This window comes from Oncorhynchus mykiss, chromosome 16 (assembly GCF_013265735.2).
Source record: "Oncorhynchus mykiss isolate Arlee chromosome 16, USDA_OmykA_1.1, whole genome shotgun sequence".
Classification (NCBI taxonomy): domain Eukaryota; kingdom Metazoa; phylum Chordata; class Actinopteri; order Salmoniformes; family Salmonidae; genus Oncorhynchus; species Oncorhynchus mykiss.
In genome coordinates, this window is record NC_048580.1 from 51,076,058 (window position 1) to 51,098,048 (window position 21,991).

The window sequence follows — 21,991 nt, forward strand, 5'->3', positions numbered from 1 at the left end:
ATCCAGGACCTATATACTAGGCAGTGTCAGAAGAAGGCCCTAAAAATGTCCAAAGACTCCAGCCACCCTAGTCATGGACTGTTCTCTCTGCTACCACAAGGGCAAGTGGTACCGGAGCGCCAAGTCTAGGTCCAAAAGACTTCTGAACAGCTTCTACCCCCAAGCCATTAGACTGCCGAAGACAGCAAATCAAATGCCCCCCCCCCCTAAACTTATATAGCCTTGTTATTGTTATGTAAATGTCTTGTGTTACTTTTTTAAAACTTTAGTTTATTTATTAAATATTTATTAACTCTATTTCTTGAGCTGCATTGTTGGTTAAGCGCTCGTAAGTAAGCATTTCACGGTGAGGTCTACACCTGTTGTATTCAGCGCATGTGACAAATAACATTTGATTTGAAGCGGTGTCCACATACATTTGTATATATAGTGTATCTGTGACGAAAAGATGCATGTCTGTATTCCCAGTCGTGAAATCCATAGATTAGGGCCTAATGAATTTATTTCAAATTGACTCATTTCCTAATATGTACTGTAACTCAGTAAAATCTTAGAAATTGTTGCATGTTGTGTTTATATTTTTGTTCAGTGTAGTTGACTAAAATGGCCTAAAATATTTTCATCATTTTGACAATAACTAGACTAAGTGATTATTCAAATGACAAAAATGTGACTTAATCATATTCAAGACTAGACTAAATCTAAAACAGAGTGCCAAAATTAACACTGCAGCATTGTAGCCCCATTCACTTTGTCCAGGGGAGTGTGTTGCTGTTTGTAGTGGTTAAGGATCTTTCCCAGACAGACCGATGGTGTGCTGAGTTCAGCCCGTAACATGACGCCCTGAAAGTAATCCCCCTTGCCCTGTCGCCAGAACACAGAGATGAGGAAGCACACAGTGACCATGACTACGTGCTGGAGCACAATGAGGAACTTGCGTCGCAGGCCAGGGCCGCACCCAGGCGTTTGGCGCCGCTGTCTGCTTTGTGATCCTTGACCCGTTGCTTGTACCAGTAGCTCATGACCATAGCATAGATTTCATACACAAAGTAGGGCATGGCAAAGAGGATGTAGGTGCTGGTCAGCCAATACTGATCCTTGATGATGTCTTCACAGGAGGAGGCAGTGATGTAACCAGTTGAGGAGGCCATGATCGCCTGAACGGAGAACACCAACCCGGTTGACACTGACCGCATCCCCTTTGCTCCACCTTAGTGCAGGGATGTATTTGAGGCATTTCTTGGAGAGCATGAACAGGCCTGGGAAGAAGACAGACCCGGCAGCCAGGGTGGTCAGGTCGGGTCAGCGCCTATTGAATCTCATGTCCCGGAGAAAGCAATTAGCGAAGTCCCAGGAGTGCCTGCTTGGATGATGTATGTTATTTTTGTCTCTCTCTCTGTCTCTTCACTTCCAACAGTGACCTAGTATCTATGTGTTAACTATCTAAGTGTTAACAGAGTGGGCAGTGTCATTGTCTGTCCTCTATAGTTTATGACAGCCCTCTTTTGACCTGCCTCTGCTTCACCGCTGACTTTATGATAGGCGGGAGCAAATTGTTAGGTTCTGCACCAGAGTCCATCTCTGAAGTTGAAGAGACACAGATGCTACTCTCCTCAGTGGCCTGTATTTGCATGTTTGTGCTTGCTGACTGCTAGCACTGGCACCTGACTCCTTTGTGTCGGCTGTTTTCAATGTTTGCTGAGAACTTTTGGGGTTAGCATTGTATTCAGAGGCAATATTGGGAGGGCATGTTTTCTGTATACTGCTTGTTCCGTGCATACGACTGGAATTGGTTTGTTGAAAACTGCTGTTGTTTGTTTGCAGTCCTTCTTGGCACACCACATGGCCTAAAAACAAACAAAAAACACACAAGGGATTCTACAGAAGTTTTGCAAATTGCAGGTTACACATTTATAAAAACAGTCAAGTCTTCAAATTTAGGATTTTTTTTTTTACATCATTATATCTGTAATTCAGCCCAAGGCAATAACAAACATATTGTTAACTGAATATTGTACAATGTACAAGTACATAGTACAACTCAATGTTTATACACATTTCTATTGAGAGGTGGCTGTCCCAAACCCTCCAAAACTTCATGATTAAAAATAAAGCAATTCATGATTTTTGTGATTTTTAACACTATTATTTCAATAGAACATCTAGAGTTGTTATATTATTACATTGGAAGAAACTGATCTAATTAGTGATTTTATTGACTTTTAAACTTTCTCAAAAAAAATGCTGTCCCACCTTTTGATGTCGATACCAAAACACACACATTAAATAAAAGACTGTAGAATGAATGTGCCTTAAGCCACACCCCTACAAATATCACCAGGTGATGGGATTGCACCCCTCCCCAGCATGACCACATGGTGAGTAGTCTGCAAACATTTTGGAGAAAATGAGCGAGCAAGTTGGTAAAATTACCCCAAAAAATTTAAGAAGCTTCAATACGAAAATCTAATGTGTCAAGAAATATGTAAAGTAAAGTTTTGGGACTAAAACTGGAATGTATATCTGACCAAATGAAAGATAGCCAGCCATATGTTAGCTATGGGGATTCTTTAGTCCACATTCAGGCGCAACCTCTTTAACCCAGGTAGTGAAACCAGACAGCTGTCCTGTCATGGCAGCAGCCCCATCCGTGCGTACACCAACACAGAATGACCAATCCAATTTTCCTGACATGTAATCATCCAAAGACTTGAATAGTCCTGCGGCCGTTGTGTTTGTCGGCAGGGAAGCGCACACTACATATCCACATGCACATCATCCTGAAATATATATTGCACATAAACCAGCAGTATTGCCTTGTTGTCAACATCGGTAGATTTGTCAACCTGGATTGCATACCACCGCGACTCGTTAAGCCTCTCTAACAATTGTGCCTCAACGTCCTCCGCTATTTCATCAATTCGCCTAGTGACGGTGGTAGCCGAAAGAGGAACCTGTGCTATCTTTTTAGCGGCAGCCTCTCCTAAGAGTTCACGGCAAATGTCCTTAGCAGCAGGTAGAATCATCTCCTTGCCAATAGTGAAAGACTTCTTGGCCTTAGCAATACGGCTAGCCACTAACTATGACACACTCAGTGCAGCCACATTTGTTGATGCAGTGGCTTTCAAGACTTGCGTCTGTCCTTGTTCACGTTTTCTTTTGCTCAAAGAATTCAACAGGTTTGTCTTTAAGTGCAAGGTGATTGGATTTGATATGCTGAAGCAGTTTTGAAGGCTTCATTGCCTCTAATGTTGGGGTTCGTTCCTTGTCAATCATTGGCTCATTGGTGAAATTTGCATTCAGACTATCTTTAATTAAATAATGTAAAAACCTTTATTAATGCAATTGCAGACAGAAGTTGACAACAGGAACATACCATGCATGTTTCCGAGTAAGTTCTGCACCCCACCCAAGGACGCAGCTGATTTTATACATGTGATCACTCCCTAGTGGTATGATCACCTACGTCAATGTATCAAGATGTCAAAACCAGACAGTAGTTACTTCTCTTTATCTAGTTTCGGTCTGACTCAGACCTAGCCTGCAAGCACACTCTCGCAACAGCCAGGGCTTAACCGGAGTCGCCTCTTCACTGTTGACGTTGAGACTGCAGTTTTACGGGTACTATTTAATGAAGCTGCCATTTGAGGACTTGTGAGGCGTCGGTTTCTCAAGTAGACACTCTAATGTACTTGTACTCTTGCTCAGTTGTGCACCGGGGCCTCCCACTCCTCTTTCTATTCGGGTTAGTGCCAGTTTGCGCTGTTCTGTGACGGGGGTGGTACACAGCGTTGTAGGAGATCTTCAGTTTCTTGGCAATTTCTCGCATGGAATAGCCTTCATTTCTCAGAACAAGAATAGACTGACGAGTTTCATTAGAAAGTACTTTGTTTCTGGCCATTTTGAGCCTGTAATCGAACCCACAAATACTGATGCTCCCGATACTCAACTTGTCTAAGAAGCCCAGTTTTATTGCTACTTTAATCAGAACAACAGTTTTCAGCTGTGTTAACATAATTGCAAAAGGGTTTTCTAATCAATTAGCTTTTTAAAATGATCAACTTGGATTAGCTAACAACTTGCCATTGGAACACAGAAGTGATGGTTGCTGATAATGGGCCTCTGTAGCCTATGTAAATATTCCATAACAAATCAGCCGTTTCCAGCTACAATAGTCATTTACAAAAGTAACAATGTCTACACTGTATTTTTTGACCAATTTGATGTTATTTTAATGGACAAAAATGAGCTTTTCTTTCAAAAACAAGGACATTTCTAAGTGACCCCAAACTTTTGAATGGTAGTGTATGTTTTTAATATACTATCCAGATGAGAAGGTGTCTGATCACGGAACATCCATCAAATTCTAGAAAAATACCACTGTTCACTTAAACAGCTGTAGCTCATTCACAGTAAAAGGTTCTGATTACAGATTTAATTCTGATTACAGATTTTAAATCTGTAAAAAATAAGGAAGACTCGATATGCTGTACGTCTTCCTTAGGAAGTTGTGTAATTGCAGTTTGGATAAGAAGTGTTGATTTTCATATAACACCCATTTTCACAGAGGTTTTTTCTTGACTGATTACAATTTGATTGATGTGGTGCAATTGTATGTCATATCACGTGAAAGGCTGTTTCTCAACATTCAAAATATGTACAATGTTTTCATATGTGGTTTGACACCAGCAAATTATGTTCATTAATGCATTCAGAGGTCATGGTCTCAGTAAATTCAGGACTTCCAAAACTCTCCTGTCAGTGATGCAACAATGGTGATTTACAGTTGGTGTTCTAAAGCCTAGTGTTTCCATTCTCCTTTAAGTTTAAACATCACCCAATTCAAATTATTTGACATAGTGTCATGTGATAGAATGCTACATTGTAGCTGGTCCCATCACATAACCTGGCACTATGCTAACATCACTAGGTGGCAGTGATGATTTCCTATAACAACTTCTTCATCAAAGATGTTACACTTTTTTTCCACAAACCAATGGATTTCTTAAAATAAGTCAAATCGGCCACCAGAGGGATTTAATAAACCTCCAAACTCAAGGTTTACTTTTGTTCCACTTGGTCTGTCACAGGTACCAATAGGTTGCGTGATGCATCCTTGACAAGGCTACTAACGTTAGACAAAATTCAAAATGTTTTCACATTTGACGAAAGCTCACATCCATGTGATTTTACGGAAAAAGATCAAGTACATCTATACAAAGTTTTTCATGCAGATTAAAAATTAAAACAAGTCCAAGGGCCTTTGTCAAATAGCTGTAATTTACCATGATTGACACCGCTGCCAGGTGATGTACAGTGCTAAGGCGCTTGACCTTGAATCTCCGGGGTACAGGAACTATGGGTTCCCCTCAAGTCAAGATTGTTTAAGGAAAAAACTGCTGTGTGTATATGTATGTATGTATGTATATATATATATATATATATATATATATATATATATATATATATATATATATATATATATATATATTTACATTTTTTATTCGCATATCTTTTTATATATATATTTTTTTTCTAAAAATCTTAACTTCAAAACACTCTCCTGCAACCCGCCTCACCAATTAAAAACATTTTAAAAAGTATTATTCACCTCAAATCTGAAATCCACAATAGAAGTTAGCCAGAAGCTAGCCAGTTTACTGGCTAACGTTAGTATTCAGATAACCACGGTTGATGGTCATCAGCTATCCTTTAGCTCGAAAAGTTAGCCAGTTTTGTACAACGCGACTCAGACCAGAGCATACCGGACCTATTTTCTCTCCATATGCCCGGATTTCTACCGCAAGCTCTGTACATTTACACTGCTATCCGAGTGACTATTGCTTACGTCGGTCCCGGAGCAAACATCAATTATTCCGGAGCTAGCCAGCTGAAGAGTTCCATCAGCCACTCCTGGGCTACAATCGCCTATCCGGATCCGTTTTACTGCCGATGCGGAGCCCCACCGGGCCTTCACGACTGGTTTACCGACGTTATTTGCCCGAGTTATCCAACTGGCTCCTCCGTCGCGACGTTACCTGAACGCCCATCTGCGGCCCGCTAATCGTTAGCTGTCTTATCGGCTGCTATCTGAATAGGTCTATCGGACTATTTTCTTGGGTCACTATAACTATATCTATTTTGCCATTTGGATTGGTTCCCTCTACCACACGGAACCCCACTCATCTACTGACGAAAACGCACGAGGTGGCTAAAAACAGACCTCCATCCTCTGCCTGCTTGCTACCGATGGCCCGGCTAGCTGTCTGAATCGCCGTGACCCCAACCAACCTCACTACTCACTAGACACTTATGATTACTCGACTAAGCATGCCTCTCCTTAATGGCAATATGCCTCTCCTTAATGTCAATATGCCTTGTCCATTGCTGTTCTGGTTAGTGTTTATTGGCTTATTTCACTGTAGAGCCTCTAGCCCTGCTCATTATACCTTATCCAACATCTCAGTTCCACCACCCACACATGCGATGACATCACCTGGTTTCAATGATGTTTCTAGAGACAATATCTCTCTCATCATCACTCAATGCCTAGGTTTACCTTCACTGTATTCACATCCTACCATACCTTTGTCTGTACATTATACCTTGAAGCTATTTTATCGCCCCCAGAAACCTCCTTTTACTCTCTGTTCCGGACATCCTAGACAACCAATTCTGATAGCTTTTAGCCGTACCCTTACCCTACTCCTCCTCTGTTCCTCTGGTGATGTAGATGTGAATCCAGGCCCTGCAGTACCTAGCTCCACTCCTATTCCCCAGGCGCTGTCATTTGATGACTTCTGTAACCGTAATAGCCTTGGTTTCATGCATGTTAAGCCTCCTCCCTAAGTTTGTTTTATTCACTGCTTTAGCACAGTCTGCCAACCCGGATGTCCTAGCCGTGTCTGAATCCTGGCTTAGGAAGACCACCAAAAACTCTGAAATCTCCATCCATAACTACAACATTTTCAGACAAGATAGAACGTCCAAATGGGGCGGAGTTGCAATCTACTGCAGAGATAGCCTGCAGAGTTCTGTCCTACTATCCAGGTCTGTACCCAAAGAATTTGAACTTCTACTTTTAAAAATCCAACTCTCTTAAAAACAAGTCTCTCACCGTTACCGCCTACTATAGACCACCCTCTGCCCCCAGCTGTGCTCTGGACACCATATGTGAACTGATTGCCCCCCATCTATCTTCAGAGCTCGTGCTGCTAGGTGACCTAAACTGGAACATGCTTAACACCCCAGCCATCCTACAATCAAGGCTTGATGCCCTCAGTCTCACACAAATTATCAATGAAGCTACCAGGTACCACCCCAAAGTCGTAAACACGGCACCCTCATAGATATCATCCTAACCAACTTGCCCTCTAAATACACCTCTGCTGTTTTCAACCAAGATCTCAGCGATCACTGCCTCATTGCCTGCATCTGTAATGGGTGAGCGGTCAAGCGACCTCCACTTATCACTGTCAACCGGCCTTTCTAATCGACCTGGCTGGGGTATCCTGGAAGGATATTGACCTCATCCAGTCTGTAGAGGATGCATGGTTATTTTAAAAAAAAGAGGCTTCCTCAACATCTTAAATAAGCATGCCCCATTCAAGAAATGTAGAACAAGGAACAGATATAGCCCTTGGTTCTCTCCAGACCTGACTGCCCTTAACCAACACAAAAACATCCTATGGCGTTCTGCATTAGCATCGAACAGCCCCTGTGATATGCAACTTTTCCGGGAAGTTAGAAACCAGTATACACAGGCAGTTCTGGGACACTGTAAAGTCCATGGAGAATAAGAACACCTCCTCCCAGCTGCCCACTGCACTGAGGATAGGAAACTCTGTCACCACAGATAAATCCACTATAATGGAGAATTTCAATAAGCATTTTTCTACGGCTTGCCATGCTTTCCACTTGGCTACCCCTACCCCGGTCTACTGTACTGTACCCCTCACAGCAACTCGCCCAAGCCTTCCCCATTTCTCCTTCTCCCAAATCCAGTCAGCTGATGTTCTGAAAAAGCGGCAAAATCTGGATCCTTACAAATCAGCCGGGCTAGACAATCTGGACCCTTTCTTTCTAAAATTATCTGCCGAAATTGTTGCAACCCCTAATACTAGCCTGTTCAACCTCTTTCGTGTTGTCTGAGATTCCCAAAGATTGGAAAGCAGCTGCGGTCATCCCCCTCTTCAAAGGGGGGATACTCTTGGCGCAAACTGCTACCGACCTATATCTATCCTACCCTGCCATTCTAAGGTCTTCGAAAGCCAAATCAACAAACAGATTACCAACCACTTCGAATCCCATCCGCACCTTCTCCGCTATGCAATCTGGTTTCAGAGCTGGTCATGGGTGCACCTCAGCCACGCTCAAGGTCCTAAACAATATCTTAACCGCCATTGATAAAAAACAATACTGTGCAGCCGTATTCATTGACCTGGCCAAGGCTTTCGACTCTGTCACCACATCACCACATCCTCATCGGCAGACTCGATAGCCTTGGTTTCTCAAATGATTGCCTTTCCTGGTTCACCCACTACTTCTCTGATAGAGTTCAGTGTGTCAAATTGGAGGGCCTGTTGTCCTGGCCTCTGGCAGTCTCTGTGGGGGTGCCACAGGGTTCAATTCTTGGGCCAACTCTCTTCTCTGTATACATCAATGATGTCACTCTTGCTGCTGGTGATTCTCTGATCCACCTCTACGCAGACGACACGATTCTGTATACTTCTGGCCCTTTTTTGGACACTGTGTTAACAACCCTCCAGACGAGCTTCAATGCCATACAACTCTCCTTCCGTGGCCTCCAACTGCTCTTAAATACATGCCAAACTAAATGTATGCTCTTCAACCGATCACTGCCTGCACCTGCCCGCCTGTCCAGCATCACTACTCTGGACGGTTCTGACTTAGAATATGTGGACAACTACAAATACCTAGGTGTCTGGTTAGACTGTAAACTCTCCTTCCAGACTCACATCAAACATCTCCAATCCAAAGTTACATCTAGAATTGGCTTCCTATTTCGCAACAAAGCATCCTTTACCCATGCTGCCAAACATACCCTCGTAAAACTGACCAACCTACCGATCCTCGACTTTGGATGCAGTCTATCACAGTGCCATTTGTTTTGTCACCAAAGCCCCAAATACTACCCACCACTGCTACCTGTACACTCTCGTTGGCTGGCCCTCGCTTCATACTCGTCACCAAACCCACTGGCTCCAGGTCATCTACAAGACCCTGCTAGGTAAAGTCCCCCCTTATCTCAGCTCGCTGGTCACCATAGCAGCACCCACCTGTAGCACGCGCTGCAGCAGGTATATCTCTCTGGTCACCCCCAAAAACAATTCTTCCTTTGGCTGCCAATGACTGGAACGAACTACAACAATCTCTGAAACTGGAAACACTTATCTCCCTCGCTAGCTTTAAGCACCAGCTGTCAGAGCAGCTCACAGATTACTGCACCTGAACATAGCCCATCTATAATTTAGCCCAAACCACTACCTCTTCTCATACTGTATTTATTTATTTAGCTCCTTTGCACCCCATTATTTTTATTTCTACATTGCACATTCTTCCACTGCAAATCTACCATTCCAGTGTTTTACTTGCTATATTGTATTTACTTCGCCACCATGGCCTTTTTTGCCTTTACCTCCCTTATCTCACCTCATTTGCTCACATCGTATATAGACTTGTTTATACTGTATTATTGACTGTATGTTTGTTTTACTCCATGTGTAACGCCGTGTTGTATGTGTTGCACTGCTTTGCTTTATCTTGGCCAGGTCGCAATTGTAAATGAGAACTTGTTCTCGACTTGCCTACCTGGTTAAATAAAGGTGAAATGAATAAATAAAGCAACATTCTGAGAAGTGACAGCGCATCGCTCCGGCAGCTCTAACGTTACACTCCTGTAGCAGTAGCCTATGTGGTGTTCTGAAAGAGGGACTCCAAGAAGCTCTTCATTTAAACATATAGTGTTTGTAATCTTCATTTAAGGTTTTGGATGCAATTCGCTTTGGAACACACTGCCAAAATAAATGTAATTCCCCCTGGGATCTCCCCTGGGATTCGAACTTGCCGCAAACGGCATAAAGTACCAGGAGCCAGGCTCACAACACTGTAATCTAAACATCCAGTTGAAATTGTTGCCGCGTTTTAGTAACTTTGAATAGCAGATCGTGCTGTTTGACTTCTGTTAAGGACACTCTACTGAAAAAGTGTTCTATCACATCCACAAGTTGAAGATCTTTGATAGACTGATGAGAAACTTGCTACAGTAAATAATCACTGCCACCTGGGAAGTATGGTCCCCGTGTGTTCAGTCAGTGAGGTGTTGGATCAGAATCAGTGTTTCGGTCAAAAAAGGGAATTCCCAGACCCAGTTTTCCGGTTTGGTCAACACCTGATTGCTATTGTGAGGTGAAGGCTTCCTGTCCATCCTCAGGCCTATGCCGTCTCAATGAACAATGGTGTATTATGCAACTGAGCCGCAGTGCTTGAGTTTCACACCTTCCTCATTGGGCTCCCTCTTACATCGAACAAAGACTATGATGGGTACTGCAAGGCAGCTTGGGACTAGTGTAGAATCTATAACAATAGTCTATAACTAGTAGGAACAAACCTAAAGAGGTCTGGATTGTGCATCTGTTGTCGTCTGACTCAAGTCATATTTGTTTAACATAACCTATAGCATGATTTCCTAGTTTAATGCCTGCATCATTGACCACCATGACATGAGCCCTGATTTTGACTGAAATTCAAACAATGGTCCTCAATGGGAGTTGAGCCTACCATTTTCCCATTCTCTTTTGTGAGTATAATGAGCTTGCACCTAGCTTGCTCTTGGCTCAGTGCAGGGCTAGCCGGGTTAGCCCCCCTTGGTCCGAGGACTGATACATTTCTCCCTTTCCCCTCCTGTTACCTGGGAGATGGGCCGGGAGCCGGAGCAAAGAGGTGATTGAATTTCCTGTAATTAAAATGAGAAGCAGAGAGAGACAACAGAGAATAATGGATGCCTGTCCCCAGCCCATTGACTCAGGGAGAGGAGAGGTGCCCTTTGTACACAGTTTACCTTTTGAGGTAAATGCTCTCTAGCAGATATGCTATGACGGCTATTGGGCTATCAATCTCATCAGACTATAGTAATATAATACTGTTGGTTTAAACAATCACATATGCAGGCTTTTTCGGGTGCTTATACGCTATCCTCTTTCTGCCATGCAATCTCCTTTCGTATTTCATCCTCTGTGTAGAGAGGTGCATCATGCTAAATTCAGTGTGTTATAGTTTTTTTAGCAAGCTATCCTTGTTTTATTTTTTTTATTATTTCTGTTAAGGCTGTTAAAGGCGGTTTCCCAGATACAAATAAAGATTCTCCATTGAGCATGATTTTTTTTGTCCAGTATTAGAAGTAATCTGTGTCTGGTAAACCAGCCCTTAGTCTTTTTGTTTCGGTTTCAGCTCTCTAAAGGCTCTTGTTCTCTCTCTGCCTCTCTGTCAGTTCTGTACAGGTGCACTGAAGCACAGCTCGGCGGAGGTGAGAGAGGCGGCCGTGCGCATCGTCCTGGCCATTTACCGCCTGCACAAGAACGCCATCCCCTACTACCTCCTGGCCAACGACACGCGCAAGAACATCCTCCACGAGAACATCTCTGACGGCTTCGCCAGGATCGACGGGCAGCCGGTAGAATCCAAGGCGAGGCCCGCCTGTTTGAATGAGTCATGACGTAACGTTGGACATGCTCAATTGTTGAGGGATGGGTGACGAGCTGTTTCTTTTCCGTCGCTTGTGTTCCCTTACCTCATTAGAGAGCAGGGTATCCCAGTCCCATTAAGTAACGACCGTGCTGCTATTAAGTAATGTTCCACTGAGTAACGTCTGGCCATGTCTCACTGGGTGAGTTAAGGACACATTGTCATCATTGCAGTGGAGTCTATCTGCAAGGCTCCCAGACATGACTGGGCTGTTAGAGAAGGACGGACGGACGTATACCGTGGCATTAAGTGTTTCAATATGCTTCTTTCATTTTGTTTCAGAAGTCAAAGAAGGGAGGCGCACAGCAGGAGGGGAAGAAAGAGGAGATGGAACAGCTGGCTGCCTTGAAGGAGATCAGTGTAGGTGGAGCTGTCATCACTGCACCTATTACCTCATTTCCTTCAACAGGCCAGCGTGTCTGTGTCACTCCTCCTTGTTGTGCCCTCATTCCACTCCCCATATTCCACTGTACTGGATTTCCATTGTATAGGCCACTGTATAATCACACACATAATAGTCTCCATGGTTTTGATTGAATATTTTCAAAAGACAATTCATCACATGTACCATTGCTTGGTAAAATGCATTGGGATATAAGCACAGTTATATGGTGTTAGAAAACGTTTTAGACCGTATGTACTGTATTTCTGCAAGAAGTTGAATTTGCAGGGGGGTTTTGCATAAAGGAGAAGAGAAACACCAAAGGACAGGAAAAGGAGGCTGTAAAAGCTATAAAAATAGGTCTGTATGGAGGTTGAAAGAGCCCTATCCTCAACCACTGTTCAAACGTACACGAACCAGGTTTCATTTTGGCCAAAACCCATTGTGGATCACATTCTTTGTTCTTATGGTAGAATGCTGGTTGCACCACTATGTGAGGCATTCTTTTAGGGACTACAGTACACTGTCCCTTTACATTTGTAGTGACAGCTGAGAAATGTGTTGCTTTGCAGGTATCAAAAAGGCTCCCCAAAACAACCTGGCAGATGCAGGAGATGACAAGTCTTCAGTTGTCAACCACTTAGACAAGTGAGTGTTGATGCACAGCAACATCTGAAAGCTTTCAAGCTATGAAGCTGAATGAAATTCTGTTTAAATTGCCTAATGCATCTAATAATGCAAAACACCTGATGGGGAACATAGAATGCCTTTCTGTAGAATGCCTGTGTATATTCTGTATGTTTCAGCCTGAATACATTCATATTGTGTTTCAGCATGTGTACATTCTTAATATGTTTCAGCGTGTGTATATTCTGAATTGGTATCAACCTGTGTATATTATTGTTTCAGCATGTGTGTGTATATTCTCATTGTGTTTCAGCCAGTGTGTATTTCTTAATGCGTTTCAGCGTATATATATTCTAAATGTGTTTGTCTCTGTATATTCTGTGGTGTTAAGGATGAGTCCTTCACTGAAGATGGACTGGACCTGCACTATTGCTGCGCCGCTGTGGCCAATGTAGACAGGTAGGCAAATGCCAGCATGGCTCCAAACTGGATTTAAATAGGTAACTTCCAAGGCCACTTTCAAGTAACTTCTATCTATGAAATGACAAAGTGTCCCATGATTGATGAAATACCATGAGGATGATGGGGAACCAGGAGGAGCTTTGGATGGAGTGAGGATGTGACCGTGCAGTGTAGACACATTGACGTGTGGTTTTGTGTGTCCTTGTTTTGGAGGCTGAAGTGTTTATTTGTGGAGGATGTTGTGTGTCTCAGGTGGTTGAGATAATCAGCCTCACAGAGCACCTGTTGGGGGAGTGTGAGAACAGGGCTGGGTTCAGCCAGTGCCCCCGGTGCCCAGAGCTCACGGACAAGCTCACCCGCCACACCCAGAGTCCTGTCTGCAACCATGAGTCTCAACGCTCCTCTAGCACCGTCTAACTATGCTAACGGCTAACTATGCTAATAGCAAAACCTGCTAGATCCTAACCCTGCTAACAGCTTTATTTAACCTTTATTTAACTAGACAAGTCAGTTAAGAACAAATTCTTATTTACAATGATGACCTACCCCGGCCAAACCCTCCCCTAACCTGGCCATCGCTGGTCAAATTGTGCGCCGCCCTATGGAACTTCCGATCACAGCTGGTTGTGATACAGCCTGGAATCGAACCAGTAAAGAGTCTGAGTGGGGAGGGGAAAAAAGGGGTCAGCTTTGGCCTTCAGGCTCAAAGGGGGCGGGGGGATATAACTGTCAAACAAAACATCTTTCAAAGAAATCAAAGTACAAAGTACATTTTCAAACAAACAAAAAGTAAGCAAAAAGCTGTGCCCTGCTAACTATGCTAACCCTGCTAACTGCTAACCTTGCCAACAGCTAACCCTGCCAAACCCTTGATCCAGCATTAGTCCATGCTTGCCAGAATCCCTTCCCTTCTTTTAGTCTTTGTAAACAAGTGTATTCTCACAGCCAAAGGTATTGAGTCTTTTGTGCTTGACTCTTGTACGCTTTTGTTATTCTTTCATTCATGTCTGCCTATTAACCCTCAAGGGCTCTTAACAGTGAAGCCAGTTGGGGTGTCAAGTAAGCTCATTAAAACAGTACTGTGTAAAGAGAGAGCTAACATCACTCCACGGAGGTGATATTGTGGAATTCAACCTATGTGTCCAATCGCTTGAATCTACAGCTTGAATATTGCTGAATAATATGTATAGACAACATCCTTTCGGTTTGAGAGCAAATGGGAACATATAAAACAATACCATGGTAATGTTATAATAAATAGAAACCACAACATCAACTAGGAAATCAACTCTGAACATGTTTGTTTTGCCAGGCCAACTCCAGAGACATTCAACATATACTAAATGACTAAAAGTATGTGGACACCTGCTCGTCGTACATCTCATTCCAAAATCATGGGCATTAATATGGAGTTGGTCCCCCCTATGCTGCTACAACAGCCTCCACAGATGTTGGAACATTGCTGCAGGGACTTGCTTCCATTCAGCCACAAGAGCATTAGTGAGGTCAGGCACTGATGTTGGGTGATTAGACCTGGTTCACAGTTGGCGTTCTAATTCATCCCAAAGGCGTTCAATAGGGTTGAGGTTAGGGCTCTGTGCAGGCCAGTCAAGTTCTTCCACACCGATCTCGACAAACCATTTTTGTATAGACCTCACTTTGTGCACGGGGGCATTGTCATGCTGAAACAGGAAAGGGCCTTCCCCAAACTGTTGCCACAAAGTTTGAAGCACAGAATCGTCGCTGTATGCTGTAGCGTTAAGATTTCCCTTCACTGGAACAAAGGGGCCACTAATCCACAAATTTGAAGTGGTGTACACATACATTTGTGTATATATAGTGTATATCCTTACTTCTCCGTTGTACACCTGCCATGTTTCAGATGAAGCTCTTACAGGGATTTCATCTGTCATTTTCTGTGGGCATTTTGGGGTTCTGTGCTGGGCAATGCATATTTCTCTTTTCTTTCAGCCAAGGCTTTAACCATTGTCTGTTGTGTCACAACAACTTCATGCCCGGACAGGAGCTGAGATTCTGTTGCACTCCCACAGATTACACAATAAAAGGACCACTGATGCTGGCCTTGGTCCTTTTCACTGGAGCAAGTCACTGTTAGACTAACTGCATGTAAGATATGAAATGATTTATAGTACTTCTCGTCAAATCAAGAAATATGCCAGCATTACATTCAATTGTATTAAAATGATCACTTGGGACCAGTTTTCTTAATATTTAGCAATTTCCAGTAAGGCATGTTGTTTTAGGCCGGGATTCAATCCGATCGTGCTTTGTCGGCTATGCACCTTTTAAAGGCATTCGCAGAGACCACATTCACGGTAAACGCTGCATGTGGCGTTTAGTTTTGCCTGCGTCTCCATTTAAGGTGAGAAAAAAAAACTGATACAGGCCTAAGGTGAACGAGGCAGTAGGCTAAAATGCTAAGTATGTAGATAGACATAAAGGTGGTTTAGAAAATCTAAGGACATTCACAACCACTGGCACAAACCTAGGTATACCTTGCCTTTTTATTTTCCTGCCTCTGTTATTGGGCTGCCTGTCGATCTCCCACCACTCCGAGTGCTGCGAATGTTTTAGGCTTGAGGACCAAACAGCTGTGTGGAAACCATTGTCTGTCACGCCGGACTCCAAAGCCCTCGGGTCAAAAGAGCAATTTTATTCATCCAAAGCAAAAGAAAATGTGACAACTCTTTTGTATTCTGATTTATTATGGAGGGATAAAAAAAAAGAACTATTATTAAAGAGATGGCCATTTGACATAGAGATGTGAACTTAAAATGTCATATGTACTTATAATGGCCTGTGTATTCAATGTCTTAAATGTGACAACCTCCACAACCCTATCCATTTTCCAAATTCTCCCACATGGTAAAGTGACCATGAGAGTATTAAATATCAATAACAGCATTTAGAATATATGGACACTGGAGTCCCTGTACAGAAAAAACACATGGATTTCACATGATCACATGTGAAGTGTTTCAGAAATGTGAAGTTAATGTGATAAGATGTGACATGTAAAGAACATGAAACTACAGATCTGAAAACATGTGATCACTATGAAGGGTTCCAAAAACACATTTTCATGTGGTCACGTGAAGTTAATGTGATAACGTGTCAATATGTAAAGCAGCATGAAACTACACATCTTAAAAACGTGATTATTGTGAAGAGTTCTAAAAACATGATTTCATATGTTAAATTTGACATGAAATCATGTGATTTTCCACATGTGAAATCATGTGTTTTTTTCTGTAAGGGTCAGTCCGAACTAATCCGTTCAGCCCATTCACCTCCCTGTGATTGGAAAGGTCAAGATGGATTTTGGATGCACTTGACTGTTATGCTGTGAAAACGGTGATCGCGGTGTCGCCTTTCGGTTTTCTTCTCTGCTGTTTTTTGCCTTTGTTTTCCCTCGTCAATCATGCAGCTTGGTGTTACGGCCAAGCGCCTCCTTCCGTACTCAATCCCTCCATCTGATACTGACACGTTGCCTGTCCACTTAAGTAATGAAATGCCTTCGTGTTCAAGGGGCAAAATAAACACCTTCAGCTGCTGAAATAGCCCAAAGCATGGCCGACATGTACATAGTCATAGTTCACATACAAAGGGCATTTCAGATTTCAGATTGAAGTAATCATGTGTCCCTGCTGTAGTAGAAAGACCTATAAAAACAGCAACCTTAAAATAGTAAATCATTCATTTGAGAGTGTAGTATTTCCCATGTTCGATATGGTTTGACTATGAATGACCAAATTTGATTTCTTTATGAAAATTGTATTTAACTAGGCAAGTCAGTTAAGAACAAATTCTTATTTACAATGATGGCCTAACCCGGACGACGCTGAGCCAATTGTGCGCTGCCCTATGGGACTCCCAATCACAGCCAGTTGTGATGCAGTCTGAAATCGAACCAGGGTCTACAGTGACGCCTCTAGCACTGAGATGCAGTGCCTTAGACTGCTGCGCCACTCATGGTTTTCAAATAGGTAGGCAGTAGATTGTCAAGTGCATATGGACATAAAACAAAAAAAGCGTAAATAGTAAGAAAGATGCTGTTTAATGAAGGATATTTGAAAAGAACATTTGAGCTGCATGCTCAATGCATGTTCTACACTAAGCCTCCTTTTTGGGGAAATTTGACAGTGAGCGACTCTTCTCTATATAACATTTGGAACTTGTTTGGTGACATCCATCTACTGTTGTCATGTGTATCAGACAGTCAAGCAAAGATTGAAACTGTGTCTTTCAACGACGATGACTCTCTTCACACAAGGACAGTGTCCTCCTCACACACGGACATTGTCCTCAGATTTTTTAAGAAGCACTGAAGCTCTCAAGCAGCTCTGCCCCATTCATTCTCCCTCACCTCTCACACACTTCTTCTTACTTTCGGCAAGGAAAACTCTCAGTAGCAGTTTAACCTCTGCAGCCCAGGCCCTCGCCTGGTGTGCCAGATGAAAAGCCCCAGTGTTGAAGCCAAGTTGGCCATTAGGGGTCTGACACCGGCCCACAGTGCTGCTGCACAGGGGAGGGACAGAGGGAGAGAGTCAGGGGACTCGCAGGTCAACAGCAGACTGACTTGCCCTTTGTCCTCCAGGCCTGGAAGGCTCACCTCATGGGCAGAGAGGGCTGTAAACAGAACTCACGGAGGACTGTGGTATCGCAGTAAGCTCAGCAGGCACAAGGTAAGCCATTCATACACCCATTTACCCCCCCCCCCCCCCCCCCCCCCCCCCCCCCTGCTCTTCCACCCAAAAGCCTGGGCTAGTGTTAGACCCATGGAATGGGCCCATGCTACCTGTTGGTCAAATATAGAGCGGTGTTCCTGTCTCATACCAAGTGGTGCATTGAAATGGTGACTTATGTCAATTTGGAGTGTAGTCAATAATGTGTGTTTGCATTTTCGGGAGTTCATAAAAACTGGAAAGGCCAGCAATGCTTTCAAAATGCAAAACTAATGAGTGCATGTGAATGATCAGTATGTGCTCAAGTAACATGCATGCATGACTGCATTTAATCTGTTAACACTCTTTCACTGAACATTTCTGTTGTCCTTTCATGTTCTTTCAGATGTCCTTTGTGTCCAATCAAACATGCATATGTTGACCAATGGGTAAAATTGTATGTTTATTGTGTAGATCCTCCTCTAAATAAACAATGGTCAAACCTCATGTCTCTATGATAATCTGTTCAAATGTTTTTTGGAGTTTTTACCCTTGTAGGATAGCCAAAATTAGGAAGACTAAATCAATGGAGGCCAGAGGGGAAAAAAGTGGTCAAAAATAAGGGAGCATTGCTTCAGCTCGTCTGGATGCTGTGCGAGAATTAACTACCTGACGGGCTCACTTTCCTCTTGAACTCGTCATCTTTCTTATCGAATCCACAAGACATATAACAATATAGAAGTAAGATGGATATAGATTTTGAGACATGACATGTAGTATTTTAATATTTTAGTAAACACTTTTCATTTACAAAATTCCTGTTATTTTTCTAAATTCTCACAAAAACAAGTTCATCTCTGAAATGTAAACGGAACAATGAGCATACCGCAAGCTTTTTTTCAAAGACTTTTACATTGAATTCAGCTCGTTGTGCTAATTTTGCGACCCGTGGAAACAACTTTGAAGACAACCACCACAACAGGTAAAATCCTCAGTTGCTGCGAGAAAGCTGCACGCTCTGTCAACTGAGCTCTGTGCTTATTTTCGGATGTAATATATTACGAAATCGAACTTTTTCGATATACTATTCATGAAATGTTAGAGAAAGGCCTCACTGAACGATTCAGAGTGTGAGTAATCATATTTATCTTGGTCAAATGTATTTTACAACACAAGGAAGTGAAATGTCATCACCAAAGAGCATTGTCACCCACTCTGGAAAGAATGAGTGGACACCATACATATGCCCATACTCCAAACATGTGCCCACACACAGCCAGCATTCAAACACTGTACAACCTGCTTGCCTTGCAGTTTACCTGTATACAATCAAATGTATTTTATAAAGCCCTTCTTACATCAGCTGATGTCACAAAGTGCTGTACAGAAACCCAGCCTAAAACCCCAAACAGCAAGCAATGCAGGTGTAGTAGCACGGTGGCTAGGAAAAACTCCCTAGAAAGGCCGGAACCTAGGAAGAAACCTAAAGAGGAACCAGGCTCTGAGGGGTGGCCAGTCCTCTTCTGGCTGTGCTGGGTGGAGATTGTAACAGAACATGGCCAAGATGTTCAAATGTTCATAGATGACCAGCAGGGTCAAATAATAATAATCACAGTGGTTGTAGAGGGTGCAACAAGTCAGCACCTCAGGAGTAAATATCAGTTGGCTTTTCATAGCCTCTCTACCGCTCCTGCTGTCTCTAGAGAGTTGAAAACAGCAGGTCTGGGACAGGTAGCACGTCCGGTGAACATAGCCGCAGGCAGAACATTTGAAACTGGAGCAGCAGCACGACTAGGTGGACTGGGGACAGCAAGGAGTCATCATGCCAGGTAGTCCCGAGGCATGGTCATAGGGCTCAGGTCCTCTGAGAGAGTGAAAGAAAGAGAAAAAGAGAGAGCATACTTAAATTCACACAGGACACCGGATAAGACAGGAGAAATACTCCAGATATAACAGATTGACCCTAGCCCCCCGAAACAAACTATTACAGCATAAATACTAGAGGCTGAGACAGGAGGGGTCGGGAGACACTGTGGCCCCGTCCGATGATACCCCCGGACAGGGCCAAACAGGCAGGATGTAACCCCACCCACTTTGCCAAAGCACAGCCCCCACACCACTAGAGGGATATCTTCAACCACCAATTTACCATCCTGAGACAAGGCCGAGTATAGCCCACAAAGATCTCCCCCACGGCACGCGACAGGAAGATCACGTCATTGACTCAACCCACTCAAGTGACGCACCCCTCCTACGGACGGTATGGAAGAGCACCAGTAAGCCAGTGACTCAGCCCCTGTAATAGGGTTTGAGGCAGAGAATCCCATGAACACACTCAGTATTTCCTCATGGTGGTGGTGGGTCATTCTCTTCTCTTTCTCCTGTGCACTGGGAAGCCTGGCAGTGTGGCTAAGCTGAAGCAGGCGTGGTGGGTGGGGGGTAGGAGCAAGGCCATGGGCAAAGGGAGGAGGATTCCTTTGAAACTGTGAACCCACACCCAATCGTCCCTGCCCCAGTCTTCTCACACAAGGGCCTGCACAAGGGGACCCTAGATTGTCCAGGAGCCAGGAATTAGGATGGACCACAGTACCATCCCAACAGTATGAAATACCTTTCTTTCTATGTCTCCTTTCCTTTACAATCACTAATCTGAAATGACATGATAGGTTTCAATCAAATGGCTTTAACCCAAACTATGTAGTCACCCTACACCAGTAGGAGAGGAAATTAGGGAAGGAGATGTTAGAGTTTTGGGCCACAGCTCTATGTTGACATCCTGACTAGGGAGGGATGGATTCATTTCCCTTCCGTCTGTGTCTGTCAAATGGAGGGACACTGAATATTATTGCAATATATTACTACATTATTATACTCAAATATATGAGTATACTGTATACTAAATTATTATATTATAATACAAATTCTAATGTATTTATCTATTACTCCAAAGTCAATGACTACCTGAGTGTAGCATTACATTACAACTAGCTCTATGCATGGTATCTGTTTACATTTCACGTCTTATCTAATCAAATCCATTTTTGAAAACTTTGATAGTAGATTTGTCTTTTTTGTTTCATACTGCTTTTAAAAAATGTTGTCAAACTATTTATAGTCTCAAAATAAGAGTTTATATTTTAGAAGTGTCTAGAGACAATTAACACACAGCACAGATACATTTGGAAAGTATTCGGACCCCTTCACTTGTTTTTCTTTAGGAGTAATGTAAATTCAAGCCGTAATTTACCAAACAGCTAAGATTTGAGAATGGTCCCACTTGATGACACATTTTAGGCACCTAGTTCACTGTAAGACTTTCTAAATACAGGGTAAGATGCACCTTTATAGAGCCCTATAAAATCGGTTTCATGTTTTGCCTGATTTCGTAATTTTTTTCCCTAAATTCTCTGTTTTGTTTTTCAAACATTTTTATGTCTGGGATTCTCTAAATGTCGATTTTGGGGGTTTTCCCTTTAATGCAAGTGTGTACCAGGAAAATACCTTGTTTGGTTAAGTGGTGTTGATGTGGCGCTCATTTGATTGCAGAGTTTGCCAAACAACTGGCCACTGGATTGATGTAAATAATCAAGATATAATTCTGCCAGGTAGGCATAGGCTACTTTGTAGTTAACGTTTAATTAAGAAGACTTTTGGGAAAGCCTTTCCATCTCTACCTCATCGCTAACAGCTACAAAGTGTAGACTTAAGCACGCACCAGACACACACACACAGACAGGGGCATTCCTGTGTCGTTTCAAAAAGTTGCATGAAAATAGGAATCACTAGCTATGTTTCCATCCAACTGACGGCAGATTTTCATGTGAATATTCTCAAATCTGCATAAAAACAATATGCTCATTTTCTCACCGGAGATGTTTCCATCAACTGTAGGGTACTAGGGGGTAACTATTCCCCTGGGGTAACTGCCCCCCCTCAAATTCACATTAAGACCACAAGATGTCACCAAATGATTTTCCCAACACTCCTTGCTCAACAAAACATTTCCTCTGTGCCATCACAACTTTGAGATATTTCAACAAAATGATTTTGTGGTAAGTTGATCAAATGTTTT

At 42.9% G+C, this 21,991-nt stretch overlaps 1 long non-coding RNA gene and 1 pseudogene across 1 annotated transcript; one reads left to right on the forward strand and one right to left on the reverse strand.

Moving 5' to 3' along the window:
* Positions 1 to 720: 720 nt before the first annotated feature.
* Positions 721 to 1,302, reverse strand: LOC110491090 (annotated as a pseudogene).
* Positions 1,303 to 12,043: 10,741 nt separating this feature from the next.
* Positions 12,044 to 18,435, forward strand: LOC118939554. Its single transcript, XR_005036540.1, has 5 exons — positions 12,044 to 12,123; positions 12,718 to 12,793; positions 13,164 to 13,231; positions 17,853 to 17,940; positions 18,326 to 18,435. It is a non-coding gene; the product is annotated as an uncharacterized LOC118939554 (long non-coding RNA).
* The last annotated feature ends 3,556 nt before the right edge of the window (positions 18,436 to 21,991 follow it).